This window comes from Marmota monax, unplaced genomic scaffold (genome assembly GCF_021218885.2).
Source record: "Marmota monax isolate L192 unplaced genomic scaffold, Marmota_monax_Labrador192_F-V1.1 WCK01_AAM20220418_F8-fsc00019, whole genome shotgun sequence".
Lineage (NCBI taxonomy): Eukaryota > Metazoa > Chordata > Mammalia > Rodentia > Sciuridae > Marmota > Marmota monax.
Window position 1 is genome coordinate 10,051,214 of NW_026695242.1, and position 14,945 is coordinate 10,066,158.

The 14,945-nt window shown below is 38.1% G+C and overlaps 1 protein-coding gene and 1 non-coding gene across 3 annotated transcripts in view; both read left to right on the forward strand.

Moving 5' to 3' along the window:
• The window catches only part of Pbld (phenazine biosynthesis like protein domain containing), a 55,336-nt gene that overhangs the window by 11,851 nt on the left and 28,540 nt on the right, over positions 1–14,945 (forward strand). For both annotated transcript variants that reach the window (XM_058577973.1, XM_046419720.2), the window contains exon 2: positions 4,140–4,225. The gene's annotated coding sequence lies outside the window, so the exon portion shown is untranslated. The remainder of the gene's footprint in view (positions 1–4,139; positions 4,226–14,945) is intronic.
• Trnam-cau (transfer RNA methionine (anticodon CAU)) lies at positions 10,379–10,451 on the forward strand. Its single transcript has one exon. It is a non-coding gene; the product is annotated as a tRNA-Met (tRNA).

Here is a 14,945-nt window from a genome sequence, read left to right on the forward strand (position 1 = left end):
GGACCAAGAAACTAAAGAATAATTGTGAATAATTGGAGAAAATGTTCTAAGTTTATGAAAAAATAAATAAATAAAATTTAGAATTGCCCTCATCATCAAGGAGACCGGCCTAGGTCCCAATCCTAGTTCTGGCATTTACATACCAGCTCCCAGTTAGTTGATTCTGTAGCAGTTAACTTTTTTGAACCTCAGTTTCTTAATTTCTAAAATGGGTTGTTAGGTTATTATACAAGGAAGTGAATAGAAGTTAAAATATTAATAACCCTAGTCCTATGCTGTTACTTGTAGTTGTTATGGCACTGTTAATAAATTTGGTTCTCTCTCTCTCTCTCACTTTTTTTTTTTTTTTTTTGGTACTAGGGATTGAACTCAGGGCACTCAATCACTGAGCCACATTCCTCAGCCCCATTTTGTATTTTATTTAGAGTCAGGGTCTCACCGAGTTGCTTAGACCCTCGCTGTTGCTGAGGCTGGCTTTGAACCTGTGATTCTCCTGTCTCAGCCTCCTAAACTGCTGGGATTACAGATGTGTGCCACTACACTGGCCTATCCCTTTTTATTTTTTATTTTGAGCTAGGGTTTTTCTAAGTTGCTGAGGCTGGCCTTGAACTTGCCATCCTCTTGCCTCAGCCTCCCAAATTGCTGGGATTGCAGGCGTGTGCCACTGAGTCTGTCTCTTTAGTTCATTAAAAAAAATAATTTTGAGGGGCTGTGGCTGTGACTCAGTGGTAGAGCTCTTGCCTAGCATGTGTGAGGCACTGAGTTTGATCCTCAGCACCACATACAAATAAATAAAATAAAGATATTATGTCCATTTACAACTAAGAAAAATATTTAAAAAATAATAGTAATAATTTTAGAAATTTTACAATAGTGGTGACACATGCTTTTAATCCCAGCAATTCTGGAAGTCTGAAACAAGAAAATCACAAGTTCCAGAGCAGACTGGGCAATTTAGCAAGACCCTGTCTCAAAATTTAAAAAAGAGGTAGGGATGTAAAGCACCCTTGGGTTCAATCCCAGGACCAAAATAAGAAGAAAAGAAAATCACAATAGTAATCGATTTACCAAAAACTGTCCTCAAAAAATGTGCAGAAAATTCCTATATACATTTTTACTCAGTTTCCTCTGTTGTTAACATCTTTCATCATTTATGTTACATATGTGACATCTAATGAACTAATATTGGTCTATTGGAGAATGTTCCATGTGCACTTGAGGAGAATGTGTTGTCTACTGTTTTGGTCAGCTTTTTTTTTGCTGCTGTGACTAAATGGCCTGAGCAGCACAACTGTAGAGAGGAGGAAAAGTTTATTAGAGGGCTTACAGTTTCAGATATCTGATTCCATATAAGGCTGGTTCTATTCGGTTCCTCAGGGTTCAAGGTGAGGCTAAACATCATGGCAGGAGAGTGTGGCAGAAGGAAGCAGTTCACATCATCAAAAAGCAGAGATGTTGTGGGGACAGATGAGGCAAGACACTGAAGACAGCAGGAAACAGTTTTATTTGGCTGCAGCCAGGTTCAGAGGGCACAGCTTTTGCTGTAATCAATCAAACCCCTGAACCCCGAGTTAAGGCAATTTCAGAATTTTATACCCAGAATGTAAGGGGCTTAGAAGTTTTACAGTCTGCAGAAGTTCACATAAAAGCAGTTTTTTTTTTTCACTGTTCTGGGGAAGTTAACCCTCCAAGGACAGTGCCTGAGAAGGGGAGAGCTTCTTCTCTTTCTTTCCTCCCCCTGCCAGCTGTTACCAAGAAGCCCAATTGGTGAAGCCTTGGCTCAAGGCCAGAGGCCTTGTTTACACATTTCTTCAAACTACTAAACTGGATACATGTTTGTGAAAAACTAGTAAGGGGGTTTCCAACACCTGGGGTGCTGATTTCTTCCTGGCCAGTGGCCAAGTAAAACAGGGCAACATGAAAATAGGAAGTTTATCTACATTGAACTCTTTTGTAGAGACTCTTTTGCTGACAGTCCTAAAATCAGCCATGGTGAAGATTTCTGGAGAAGCCCAGTTAAGACTTTTCTGTGGAGAAAGGGGTTGCCACTACAGAGAGAGGAGGGCTGGGGCTGTAGCTCAGTGGTAGAGCACCTACCTTGCATGTGTGAGGCACTGGGTTGGATCCTCAGCACCACATAAAAATAAATAAATAAAGATATCGTGTCCGTCTACAACTAAAAGAAGAAGAAGGGGAGGAGGAGAGGTCTCTATTTGCCATATATATATATATATATATATATATATGTATATCCCAAAGCCATACCCCAATTCCCACCTCTTCCAGCCACACCCTACCACTTCAGTTACCACTCAGTTAATCCCTATCAGGGGATTAATTCACTGATTGGATTAAGACTTTCACAACCCAATAACTTCTCCTCTGAACCTTTTGCATTACATATGAGCTTTTGAGGGATACCTCACATCCAAACCATACTATCTACTGTTGTGGAGCATTCTACAAATGTTATTTTCTTTCTTTTTTTTTTTTTTTTTGGTGGTGGGAATTGAACCCAGGTACATGCTACGTACATGTTCTACCACAAAGTATATTACGTCCCACGTGTCTCTACAAATATCTTTTAGGCCTAGAGGGCCTAATACTATAAAGTATTACTGAAGTCTTCTTTTTTCTTATTGATCTGTGTAGTTTTATCCGCTATTGAAAGTGGGCCTAGAAATCTCCAACTGTCATTGTTGAATTGTCTATTTCTTCCTTCAATTTGATGAGTTTTGCTTCATGTATTTTGGGGCTTTGTCAAGTGCATATATGTTTATAATTATCCTATCTTCAGTTAATCCCTGTATTATTATAAAATGTTCTTCTTTGTTTCTATTCACAACTTTTATATTGACATCTATTTTGTCTGATATTAGTAAAGCCACTCTGGCTCCTCCACTCCCTCAGTATGAGAAAACACACATATACACACATACACACACGCACACACACACACTGGGGTTTGAACCTATGGCTTGTGCATGCTAGGCAGGCATTCTACTAGAGTTACTTCCCCAGCACTTTTTTTTGGAAAAAGAGAGAGAGAGGTTTTTTTTTTTCATATTTATTTTTTAGTTTTCAGCAGACACAACATCTTTGTTTGTATGTGGTGCTGAGGATCGAACCCAGGCCGCACGCTTGCCAGGCGAGTGCGCTACCACTTGAGCCATATCTCCAGCCCAAGCACTTTTTAATTTTATCTTAAGATATAGTCTTGCTGAGTTGCCCAGGTTGGCCTACAATTGAGATCCTCCTGCCTCAGACTCTGGAGTAGTTAGAATCACAGGTGTGAGCTACCACCCCTGGCTCCAGTATGAGTCTTTTAATGCAGACTGATGTTGAAGATGTCTGAGAGATTTCCTAGTCCCATTACAGTTGCTAGCGTTCTCTTCAGTTTGTACCTCATCAGGCTTATTAGCAAGAAGCACATTCTGCCATACATTAAACTCCTTAGGCTCACTTCTGCATCGTTTCTGTTTTATTATTATTATTATTATTTTTTTTTTGACGTGATGCTGGGGATTGAACCCAGGGCTTTGTGTATGCAAGGCAGCACTCTACTACCTGAGCTATATCCCCAGCCCCTCTGTATGGTTTCTATTATTTATAGCCAGATTAAAATATGGTTTAATGTCCAAAGAAATGTTTTTCCTGATTCAACCCTCCTCGGTTGATGGTTGATGTGGTGTTTTTGTTGGTGACTACAACTTGCCACAAATGTTTGTCTTGGTTTTCCTTGCTGATGTCAATCAGATCATCTGCTTTCCAAATATCTGGGAGGTTTCAGTTTGGAAATTCTTCTGTCACCCAAGGCTCTGCTTCTTGTTCCAACTTGAAGGGTTTGGGAATGAAATGCCCAAGAATGTATTCATTTTCTTAACTCTTTGGCACAGAGGACTCTGGAATCATAGCTCAGTGATACAGAATCCAACTCCAGAGCCTATGGAGAACCTTAGGGAGAGTCACAGGGTCAGGAATTTCTGGGCAGAAGATGGCAGAGTGGGCCTGGCTTTCTTTGATTATTCCTTGCAAGTTTTGTTTTCAACCTATTTGTGCTTTTGAATCTAAAGTTTCTTAGAGAAAGAATTTGGTTATTTTTTTTTCTATTTTTTGTTTTGTTTTGTTTTGTTTTACAGTAAATCTCCAGCCCATTTAAGTTACCCAGACTGACCTTGAACTTGCCATTCTCCTGCATCAGCCTCCTGAGTCACTGGTTTTACTGGTAAGTGCCACCACACCTGGCTGGTTAGATCATTTAAAAAAATCTATTCTGCTTCACTGGGGATATAGCTTAGTGGTAGACTGCTTGCTTAGCCTGCAGGAAGACTTGAGTTCAATCCCCCCTGCCCCACCCCCCCCAAAACCATTCTGCTGATCTCTGCCCTTTAATTGGAGAGTTGATCCATTAATCACTTGTATGACAGGGTTTATATCTACCTTTGTAATATTTCTTTTCTATATATCTTTTTGATTTGTTTTTTGAGATGGGGTATTCTTATGTTGCCCAGGCTGACCTCAAGTGTACCATCCTCCTGTCTAAGCCTCCCAAATAACTAGGATTATAGGCTTGTGCCATACAACTCACTTCTATATATCTTATGTCTTTATGGTTAATTGTTCTATTTTTCAATTTCTTTAATTCGTTCATTTTTGGTTGTGCTGCAGATCAAACTCAGGAACTTGTTCATGTTAGCAGGTACCATACTGAAAGCAAGGGACAACTTCTAAATGAACCCTGTATCTTCACTTGCTTTTAGCTATTTGTGTTTAGTTGATCTTAAAAATTACTAATTTGGGCCAGGCATAGTGACACAGGCCTGTAATCCCAGGGACTTGGGAGGCTGAGGCAGGAGGATCACGAGTTTGAGGCCCTAAGCAACTTAGTGAGACCCTATCTCAAAAATAAAAATGGCTAAGGTTGTGGCTCAGTGGTAAAGTTCCCTTGGGTTCAATCTCCAGTACCAAACAAACAAACAAACAAACAACAACAACAAAACCCCCTAATTTTGAAGGTCACACAGCTGAGCAATATTTTGTTAATCTTCCATTATCTTTGCTATAGATAAAACACCTCTGATATGTGGATCATAATGCTAATGGTTGCCAAGGTTACTTTTCTAGGACTTGAAGGCCACTTTTGTTGAAACCACTGACTCTTCACTTGGGCCTGTGCAGGTGTTTAGTAGGTGAGCTTTTGATGTCAGATGGCCAAAAGCTTCATCCACAGATCATGTTAAAGCTGTCATTTTTCTGGACATGTGATCCTTCGAAAAGCCATGAAGTTTCCTTACAAATGTGCAGATCACTGATTACTTCACCTCCAATCATCTTTACCTATACCTTAAATCAGCCTGTTTCTTTATTTCATAAATATGTCTAAATCCCATCTTCAGAGAGGTGAGTTTGAGTCTTGAGTCTCCCTTTCCATATTCAGCTGCTTTATGAATTCTTTCTCTTTTGCAAAACTCAGTGATTGGCATACTGTGCAGCTGGCAAATAGGCTTGGTTTGGTAACATTATTACTGAACTACCTCCTTAGCTCCTACTTCCTTTTCGTTCTTTCTTTTCTTTTTTTCTTTTTTGGTACCAGGGATTGAACTCAGGGGTATTTGACTACTACTGAGCCACATGCCTAGCCCTATTTTGTGTTTTATTTAAAGACAGGGTCTCTCTGAGTTGCTTAGCACCTTGTTTTTGCTAAGGCTGGTTTTGAACAGCTCATCTCCTGTCAGCCTCTAGAGTTGCTGGGATTATAGGCATGCGCCACCACGTCTGGCCCTAGGAAACTCTTAATTTATCCTTTGCTTTAAAAGTTTTTCTGGAGATTCCTGGCACAGTGGCGCTTACCTGTAATCCCTGCAGTTTGGAGCCTGAGGCAGGAGCATCACAAGTTCAAAGCCAGCCTCAGCAAAAGCGAGGCACTAAGCAATCAGTGAGACCCTGTCTCTAAAGAAAATACAAAATAGGGCTGGGGAATGTGGCTCAGTGGTTGAGTGCCCCTGAGTTCAATCCCTGGTATCCCGCTTCTTCCCCTCAAAAAGTTTTTGCTGGATATGATTCCTTGGTTGACAATCTTTTGTTCCTTTGCTTGTTTTTCAGTCTATATTCTTTCTCATCATATATCATTTTACTCTATTCTGGCATTAAGAGAAATCAGCTTTTAATCTTTTTATGGATCAGTCTTCCATGACGAATCATTTCTCTCTTGCTTTTTTTTTTAATCTTTATTTCTTTATTTTTATGTGGTGCTGAGGATCAAACCCAGTACCTCACATGTGTGAGGCAAATGCTCTACCATTGAGCCACAAACCCAGCCCTCTCTTGCTGTTTTCATGTCACTCTTTTTTTGTCATTTTCATTGTTATTTACAGTTTGATCATGATGTGTCTAGGGTATAGATTGCTTTGAGTTTATACTACTTGGGATATGCCTCTTGGCTGTGGAGATTATTATTTTACATCAAATTTGGGAAGCTTTTGGCCATTATTTCTTCAAGTACTTTCTCTCCAGTCTTCTGTGACTCTCATTGTACATATTATGGGGTACTTGATGTTGCCTCAGATCTCAGGCTCTATTCCTTCTCCTCCTCCTCCTCCTCCTCCACCTCCTCTTCGTTTCTCAGACTGGATAATCTCAATTGATGTATATTCATATTCACTAGCTTTTTCTTTTGTCTGCTTAAATCTTCTGTTGTGCCCTTCTGGTTAATTTTCCATTTCAGTTACTATACTTTTCACTTTCTAAAATTTCTACTTGGTTCTTTTAATAATAATAATATCTCTTTTTATTGATATTCTCTACTTGGTTAGGCCTGATTCTCATAATTTTCTTTTCTCATACTTTTTTTTTTAGTTCTTCAGACATATAATTTCCTTCTGTTTCTTGGAACATATTTAAAATAGTAGATTTCATGTTTTTGTCTAATAATTCCAACATTTGGGCTCCTAGAGGGACAATTTCTATTGATTGCTCTTTTCCCTTTACATGTCATATTTTCTCATTGCTTTGCATGTTTCATTATTCATTGTTGAAATATACATAATGAAAATATACATAATGTTGCATCTCTAGATATCAGATTTTCCCTTTCCCATTATTTGTTGTTATTGTCATTTATCTAGTGACTTTCTCTGAAGTCTGTGTTCTTTGGTGAATGTCTCTAGTTTGAGTGTCTGAAGTCTCTAGTTTGTTAGCTTGGCATTAGCTAATAATTAGACAGATATTTTGTTAAATTCCAAGAACCAATATGTCTCCCAGTGTTTGCTGAAGGGCTCAGTGTGTGTGTTTTGGGTCACACCTTCAATACTCAGTCAGAGGTGACAACTTTGCTTTAGCTTTCACTTTCTGCTTGTACCAAATCTTTAGGTCAGCCAGATGTTAAAGTGTAGGGTATCTCAGGTCTTTATGTACATAATTTTAGGATATATTCAGAGTCCTTTTCATGTGTTTTGCCTTCTAAATTCCCAGGAATATGTCAGAACTTTTCTTTTTCTTTTCTCTTTTCTCTCCCTCTCACTTTCAGAGACCAAGACCTCATATGTGCTAGGCAAGTGTTCTACCACTGAGCTCATCTGCAGCCATGTCAGAGCTTTTTTTAAAAAAAATTAATTAATTAGTTATTTTTAATTAAGCATATATTGCAAAATTCATTTTGGTTCTTTGTACACAATTGCAGCACAACTTTTCATTTCTCTGGTTGTACAAGATATAGCGTCACGCCATATGTGCAGTCCTACCTAGAATAATGATGTCCATCTCATTCCACCATCTTTCCTGACCCCATCCCCCCACCAGAGCTTTTAAAAATAATTTTTTTTAGTTGTCAATGGACACTTTATTTATATGCAGTGCTGAGAATTGAACCCAGTGCCTCATATGTCAGGCAAGTATGCTACCGCTGAGCCACACCCCCAGCCCGTGTCAAAGCTTTTTAAAACCCCTTTTTAAAACCCCTTCTGGATATCACATTCCCCTGCTATTCATTAGGCCTGTAGTTTGTCCCAGTTGTTATCCACTGACTCAGGCTGACATGATGTTATTAAAGAATTGTTGCTGATTGTTTTTTACAAATAACCCTGGAAAAAAGGCTTTTTGTACCAGGTGAACTCTGAATCAGGTCAATAAAGACAAGGGTTGTTATTGGGCTCTACCAAGGAGATCTCAGGTAAAATAATGATAATTATTTATGAATGGGGCTTTCAAGAAACTTCAACCATATCTTTTCTTTTGCAATTGGTTGTTGGGCAATTCCAGGATGGTAGTTTCCAAGGTGACCCATGAAGCTGGGGAGAGAGGATGAGATAGGGCAACTTAAAATGCCGCAGAGCTCACTGATCTTATTGAGAGTCATGCTTCCCCTGCCCCTCAAGTGCTGGAGATCAAATCCACAGCCTTCCCCATGTTAGCTAGGCAAGTTCTCAACCACTGAGCTATACCCCAGCCCACACATTTTATGAATAAACATTTTCCTTAAATATATTAACATTATGAACTACATTAATGGATATTCTAATATTGAACACTATTGCATTCCTGGAATAAACCTTAAGGAACTTTGTTTTAAGAAGGGAATGGGGGAAAAGTTTACGATAAAAAGGGAAAAAAATAAAAAGAATCTAGGACTGGGAAAGTAGCTCAGTGGTAGAGCACTTGCCTAGGATGTGCAAGGTCCTTGTTCAATCCCTAGCACCACAAGAACAAACAAACAAAAACTAAACTAATGGCAAATTTCAGTTACTTCATTTTTGTTCAGGGCTAGCTTTGGGTTCAGGAGGTGCAAAATCAGCTACTTTTATAATTCTCCTTTTTTGAGCTTCCCCCCCCCCCCACCAAATTGGCCATATCTGAAATCATACAAAAATGACTATGAAAAATTATGTGAATGTTAAAAAGAATGAGTTGTGTACTCTTAAGGAATAAGGAATATAACTTTGTGTAATAACATGGAATGTGCCTACCGTATATTGTTGTTATACATATATAACAATATATGGTAGGCACATTCCATGTTATTACACATCGTTACATTCCTTATATACTAAGTTGTTATACATATATATCTTCTTCCACACACACATTAGTAGCTAAATGAATCTAATTTTAAAATTAATTTTATTCCAAATTTTGAGTTAAAACATATTTTACTTAAAATTTATAATTCTTTTTTATTTACTTTGTTTTTACCAACTGAAAGAAAAGCAGATAGTATTTATGTATGCTATGAATGCTAATACTCTCTTATTAAATATTTACAATTTCAAAGAAGGAAATTGGTGTTCATTAATTAAGGAAACACTAAGCTGGGTGTGGTGGTACAGCCTGTAATCTCAGCAACCTAGGAGGCTGAGGCAGGAGGATCACAGGTTGAGCAACTTAGTAAGCCCCTGTCTCAAATTAGTGAAAAATAAAAAGTTCTGGGGATGTAGCTCAGTGATCAAGTTCCCCTGAGTTCAATCTCATGTATCATAAAACAAAAAACAAAAATGTGAAAACCAAGTAGATTCTTATATGCTAACAGCTACAGAATAAACAGGAGTCAACTTTCTGTTATCTGTACTCAAAGGACGCCTTGAACAAACTAAGGCTATTAGAAAAGGACAAATAAGAGTCAGAGTTCCCAGGTACACCCATGGGAAGGTTTAATGACTAAGCTATTTGGACAAGATGAGTTTATGATTTCCCTACATTTACATGGTAAATGAAACCAAAATTAGAATAGAAGGAAGCATCTACAGTGTTTTCAAAAACAAACCACATGGCCCAGTGAAATTGGACATACCCATGATCTCAGCTCTCAGGAGAATGGTTAAATTGAGGTTAGCATGGGCAGCTTAATGTTACCCTGTCTCAAAATAAAAAATAAAATAAAAGGGCTGGGCATGTAGCTCAGAGGTAGACTGTTCCACACAGACTCTCCTGGGGAAGGTAAGGCAGGGAATTGTCAAAGGGAACTTAAACTTTTTATACTATTTTACTGTTTATGAAGGAGGTTATATTCATATACTAAAGTGGTGATTAAGGGCTGGGGTTGTGGCTCAGTGGTGAAGCGCTTGCCTAGCACATGTGGGGCCCTGGGTTGGATTCTCAGCACCACATAAAGGTAAATAAACAAAATAAAGGTATTGTGTCCAACTAAAAATAAATAAATATTAAAAAAATAAAGTGGTGATTAATAACCAACTTATAAAAACAGAGTTTAAATGAAGAGATGAGAGGGGCTAGTATTGTGGTTCAGTGGTAGAGCACTAGTCTCACATGTGTGAAGCACTGGGTTCAATCCTCAGCACCACATAAAGATAAATAAATAAAATAAAGGTATTGTGTACATCTACAACTTAAAAAAATTAATAAAAAAGATGAGAATGTTTGAGGGGCTGGGGATGTAGCTCAGTTGGTAGAATGCCTGCCTCATATGTACAAGGTCCTGGGTTCAATCCCCAGCACCCCCAACTCCGCAAAAAACAAACAAACAAACAAACAAAAAACATTGAGAATGTTTGAGAAGTCATGAATAGATTTATGAGCTTGTACTGTCAGGAATAATAAAGCATATTTGTTCAACATTATTAAGGGACATAGAAAACCACTATAGGTGTCCAAATGGAATGTGAGTGAAACTAAAGAAAAATCATTTAAATTATTTGGATCATTTTAAAATCCATTGAGAGAGCTCTGCCTGACAGCTGTGCCTCAGAAATAGCCATTAGTTTGACCAGTATGCCCAAATTTGTGCAAACTCACTCACTTGTTGGGCAAAGAAAGCAAGTGAATTAAACTTTACTGCCTCAATGGTATAGTGGTATAGTAGTAGAGTGCTTGCTTAGCATGGTTGAGGCACTAGTTTCAATCCTCAGCACCACATAAAAAACAAATTTTAAAAAAAGTTAAATTCTTTAAAATTCTTTTTCTCTCTCAGTAACTTAGGGGGAGGGTAAGGCTGACTTTTCTTTACAGATATGAAATTAAAAATTTATTATTGGGGGAGGGGAGAGAGAAAGAAAGAAATTGAGGTTCTCAGAAATAAATTCCAGCATAGATGCCCAGGGAAGACCAGTGTGGTTCTTTCATGAGCCTCTTTCCTGTCCCCAGGAGCACAGCATTGGAGCCTGACACACAGTAGCTCTTGAACTGAACTTTGGATTTCTGAACCTGCAAAGATGAAGAGCAAATTATTAACATTGGCTCCAGCAGGTCTTTGTACCCTTATCACCATTCCTTCGTATCCTTTCTCCCCTCTATTTTTGTATCCCACTGATTGTCCTATGAATAGGACATGCACTCTATCTAACATGCCCATTTCCACTTCTGATGAACAGTTTTTGTTTTTTTTTTTTTCTTTATGGTACTGGAGATTGAACTCAGGTCCCTGTTGTGGGAGCAAGCACTTTCCCAACTGAGATATATCCCCAGCCCAGATGAGCACTTATTTTTTTGTATGTTTGTGGATCCAATTTAATATCACCTGTTAAAGAAGGCCATTATTTTGGACTTGCACGAGACCCCAATAGGTCCAATTAAAAATCAAATTGGATGGCCCATACTGTAGTGCCAGTGTCACAAAGTTGTTATCTGATGGTCCCAGAAATTAGGAGAATGAAAGCCAGATTTTCCAAACAGACCAATCTATGCAACAGTGAAATTTCCTCTGCTTTAATCCTTATACCCTTTAATTCTTACAAAAAGTAACCTGAAGTTTTCTGATGTTAACCAATCAGTTGTTTTGTACTTTTCTTTCTCCCTGTCCCTACCTTAGAAGGAAAGTAACTTTGAAATGATCCATGCACTTTTTGTCTTTGTTTTTGCTTTTTTCAGGCCTTTTCTGTCTGTAAATCCAATCTCTAAAAATACAACAATAACCAGAATCAAAACAACATTTTCTACTCAGTCCATTGGAATGCTTACTCTGTTTTATGGAATGAAATGTTATCCAATTCTAGAATCGTAAAATAAAGTCAATTAAGATCTTTAAATAAATTGTTTTAATTTTGTTCTTTGATACCCTGCATCTCTGGAGCTCCCTCTGACCATCTCCTGGGCAGATTTATTGTTCTCTCATTGTGTTCCTGAGTATTTTATCTCTATATTTTTTCTCATATATTATAATTTTTATGTTGGCCCACCCCACTGGCTGTGATTAATTTGAGAGAGCAATAGGATTTATTTATCATTTTATTCCCCAAATCTAACATGTACTGGCATTTAGCAAATATGCAGTAATTTTTGAAAATGAAATCATTAATGTGACTTCTACCTTAAGCATAATCTGTCACCATAGAGTACAAACAAGGACATTAATTGACTAATGATTTGGCTGAGCGTACAAATTAAAATTAATATATTTTAGAAAAATATTTTTATACTTTTATGGTGTTGGAAATTTCATGCTCTTTCTCTAGTGTTTCTCCAAGTACAGCATCAGTGTTACCTGGGAGCTTGTTAGAAATGTAAATTCTTGAACCCCACCTGAAGACTACAACTTATAAGTACCGCGCGCTGACTGATTGCGCCACTGGAGCTCCGTACCTGAAGACTACAAAATCAGAAGTTCTGGGCACAGAGTTCAACAATCTGGTTCTGATGCATGCCAAAGTGTGGTTCTGGAACCAAATAAAAATACTTAGAATCTTACACTTGGTCACCAACTCCTTTCATTTAATCATATAAAAATCTTTTTCATTTTTTATACACAAGACAATACAGTTTTCTAATTTTTTTTGTACCAGGTCCCTTGGTTCTTTTTGTTGTTGTTTTAGTGCATTTCAGTTGTAGAACAATAGATTTCATCATGGCATATTTGTATATGCAAATAATATACATTGATCATCCACATGCCCTTAGTATTCTTGAGTATCTTTTTTTGGTGGGGAGAGGTACTAAGGATTGAACTCAGGGGCACTCAACCCCTGAGCCACATCCCCAGCCCTGTTGTATTTTATTTAGAGATAGGGTCTCACTGAGTTGCTTTGCACCTCGCTTTTTGTGAGGCTGGTTTTGAACTCGAGATCCTTCTGCCTCAGCCTCCTGAGCTACTGGGATTACAGGCACGCACTACCACACCCCGCTCAATTTTCTGTATTCTTAATTTCTGTTCTCTCTCTATTCTTTCCACCCTTTATTTTTTTTAAAAAAAAATATTGTAGTTGTAGATGGACACAATACCTTTATTTCGTTTATTTATGTTTATGTGGTGCTGAGGATTGAACCCAGTGCCTCATACATGCGAGGCAAGCGGTCTATCGGTGAGCCACAACCCCAACCCCTCTTGCCACCCTTTCTTTACTAAGCTTAGGAGAAAGGAAAGATTTAAACTGAAAGAGTACATGGCAGCTGGGAAGCAAAGAGAGACAGGAAGGGACCAAGTTCCCAATATTCCCTTCAAGGGCATAATCCTAATCACCTAACCCATCACTTCCCAATAGCACCACATGCTAAGGCACCACTAAGCCTTTAACACATGAGTCATTGGGGGACATTTATCCAAACCATATTGTGCAGTGATAATTCAAAATTTCCATGGACTAAGATTTTAGTTCCTTAAGTGAGGGTTTTTCTGTTTTGACCTTGAATATATAAGGCATAAGATGTGGTTAAGAACATAGTCTTTGGACTTAGACTATTTGAGTTCAAATTTAGGCATTGTCTCTAGGTGTGACCTTGGGCAACTTTTCTGAGCCCTAGTTATTCATCCATTTATCTCATGGCAGTTCTATGAAGATTAAATGCTCTTAGAATCATACATAGCACATAATAAGTATTATGATTACTATTGTTCTTGGAGATTTATGCAGCAATTAGAATTGTGTTGGGCTGCAAGTAAGAAAATTCTGGACTATATTAGTTGCCTATTGCTGCTGTGACAAATGATCACATAAACAGTGGCTTAACATAAAGTTTTTATGTTACAGTTCTGGAGGTATGTTATATATTTGTTTTGTTTTCATCCATGGCTGCTGCTCATGACTCCCATAGCTCTTGTTATTTCCTAAATGACTAGAAAACTAAGGTTTAAGTATTTGGCCTTTTATCTTTGGTTCCTTAAGCAGCTTTGAAACAGCTTTAGAATGATAAAGATAAGATAAAAGATACCTTTTGTTATAGCATTGGGGCCCTTTGTGCAAAATTCTGTTTCTGATCTTCTCCTGTCCTCCTTTACTTGCTCCTTTTTCTTCTTAAACAGGTCATAGAAACTAGAATTTCTCTTTCCTGTGGTGAGTCATCAAAAGGAAAAATATAATTTTCCCCTGCCTTTCTGTCTTGGAACTAGACATAAAGAAATTCTCTGATTTACCTTGTTGGGTAGTAGGTCTATGCTTTCCATCTCAGAAGTGGTCCTAACCAATACTGGAATGAAGGAATGTGACATATAGAGTCCATGAAGGCTCTCAACAGACAGAACTTGTAGGTTTTCCCCACTCCATTGAATCAGCATTAAATTATGTCCTTTTGTCCAATCACAGTTCTACATGTTTACTCATGTTCCAACCATGCTCATGCAATAATTGAAAACCTAAAATGATAGTGTTCAGGGAGCTTCTTTCTTTCATACAGAACAGATATGGAAGAAGCTCTAGGCCCTTTCTCCTGTATTGCATCCTGTACATCTCTTCATTGCTATTCTTTAAAATATCCCTTTGATAAACCAGTAAAATGTAAGTGTAGTGTTTCCCTGAGTACTGTGAGCTGCTTTAGTATATTAATTAAACTAAAGGAGGGGTTTGTAGGAACCCTAGTTGGTAGCTGGTTGGTCAAAATTTCCAGAGGAATGGACTTGTGACTGGAGTCTAAAGTGGGGGGAATCTGGTGGGTCTGGGGTCTCAACCTGTGGGCTGATGCTACTTTTGGGTAGATATTGTCAAAATTCAATTAAGTTAGAGGACATCTAGTTTGTGTCCAGTACAGATTTGTTGCTTGCTTGCTAGTCGAGAGGCATTCCCATACATTTT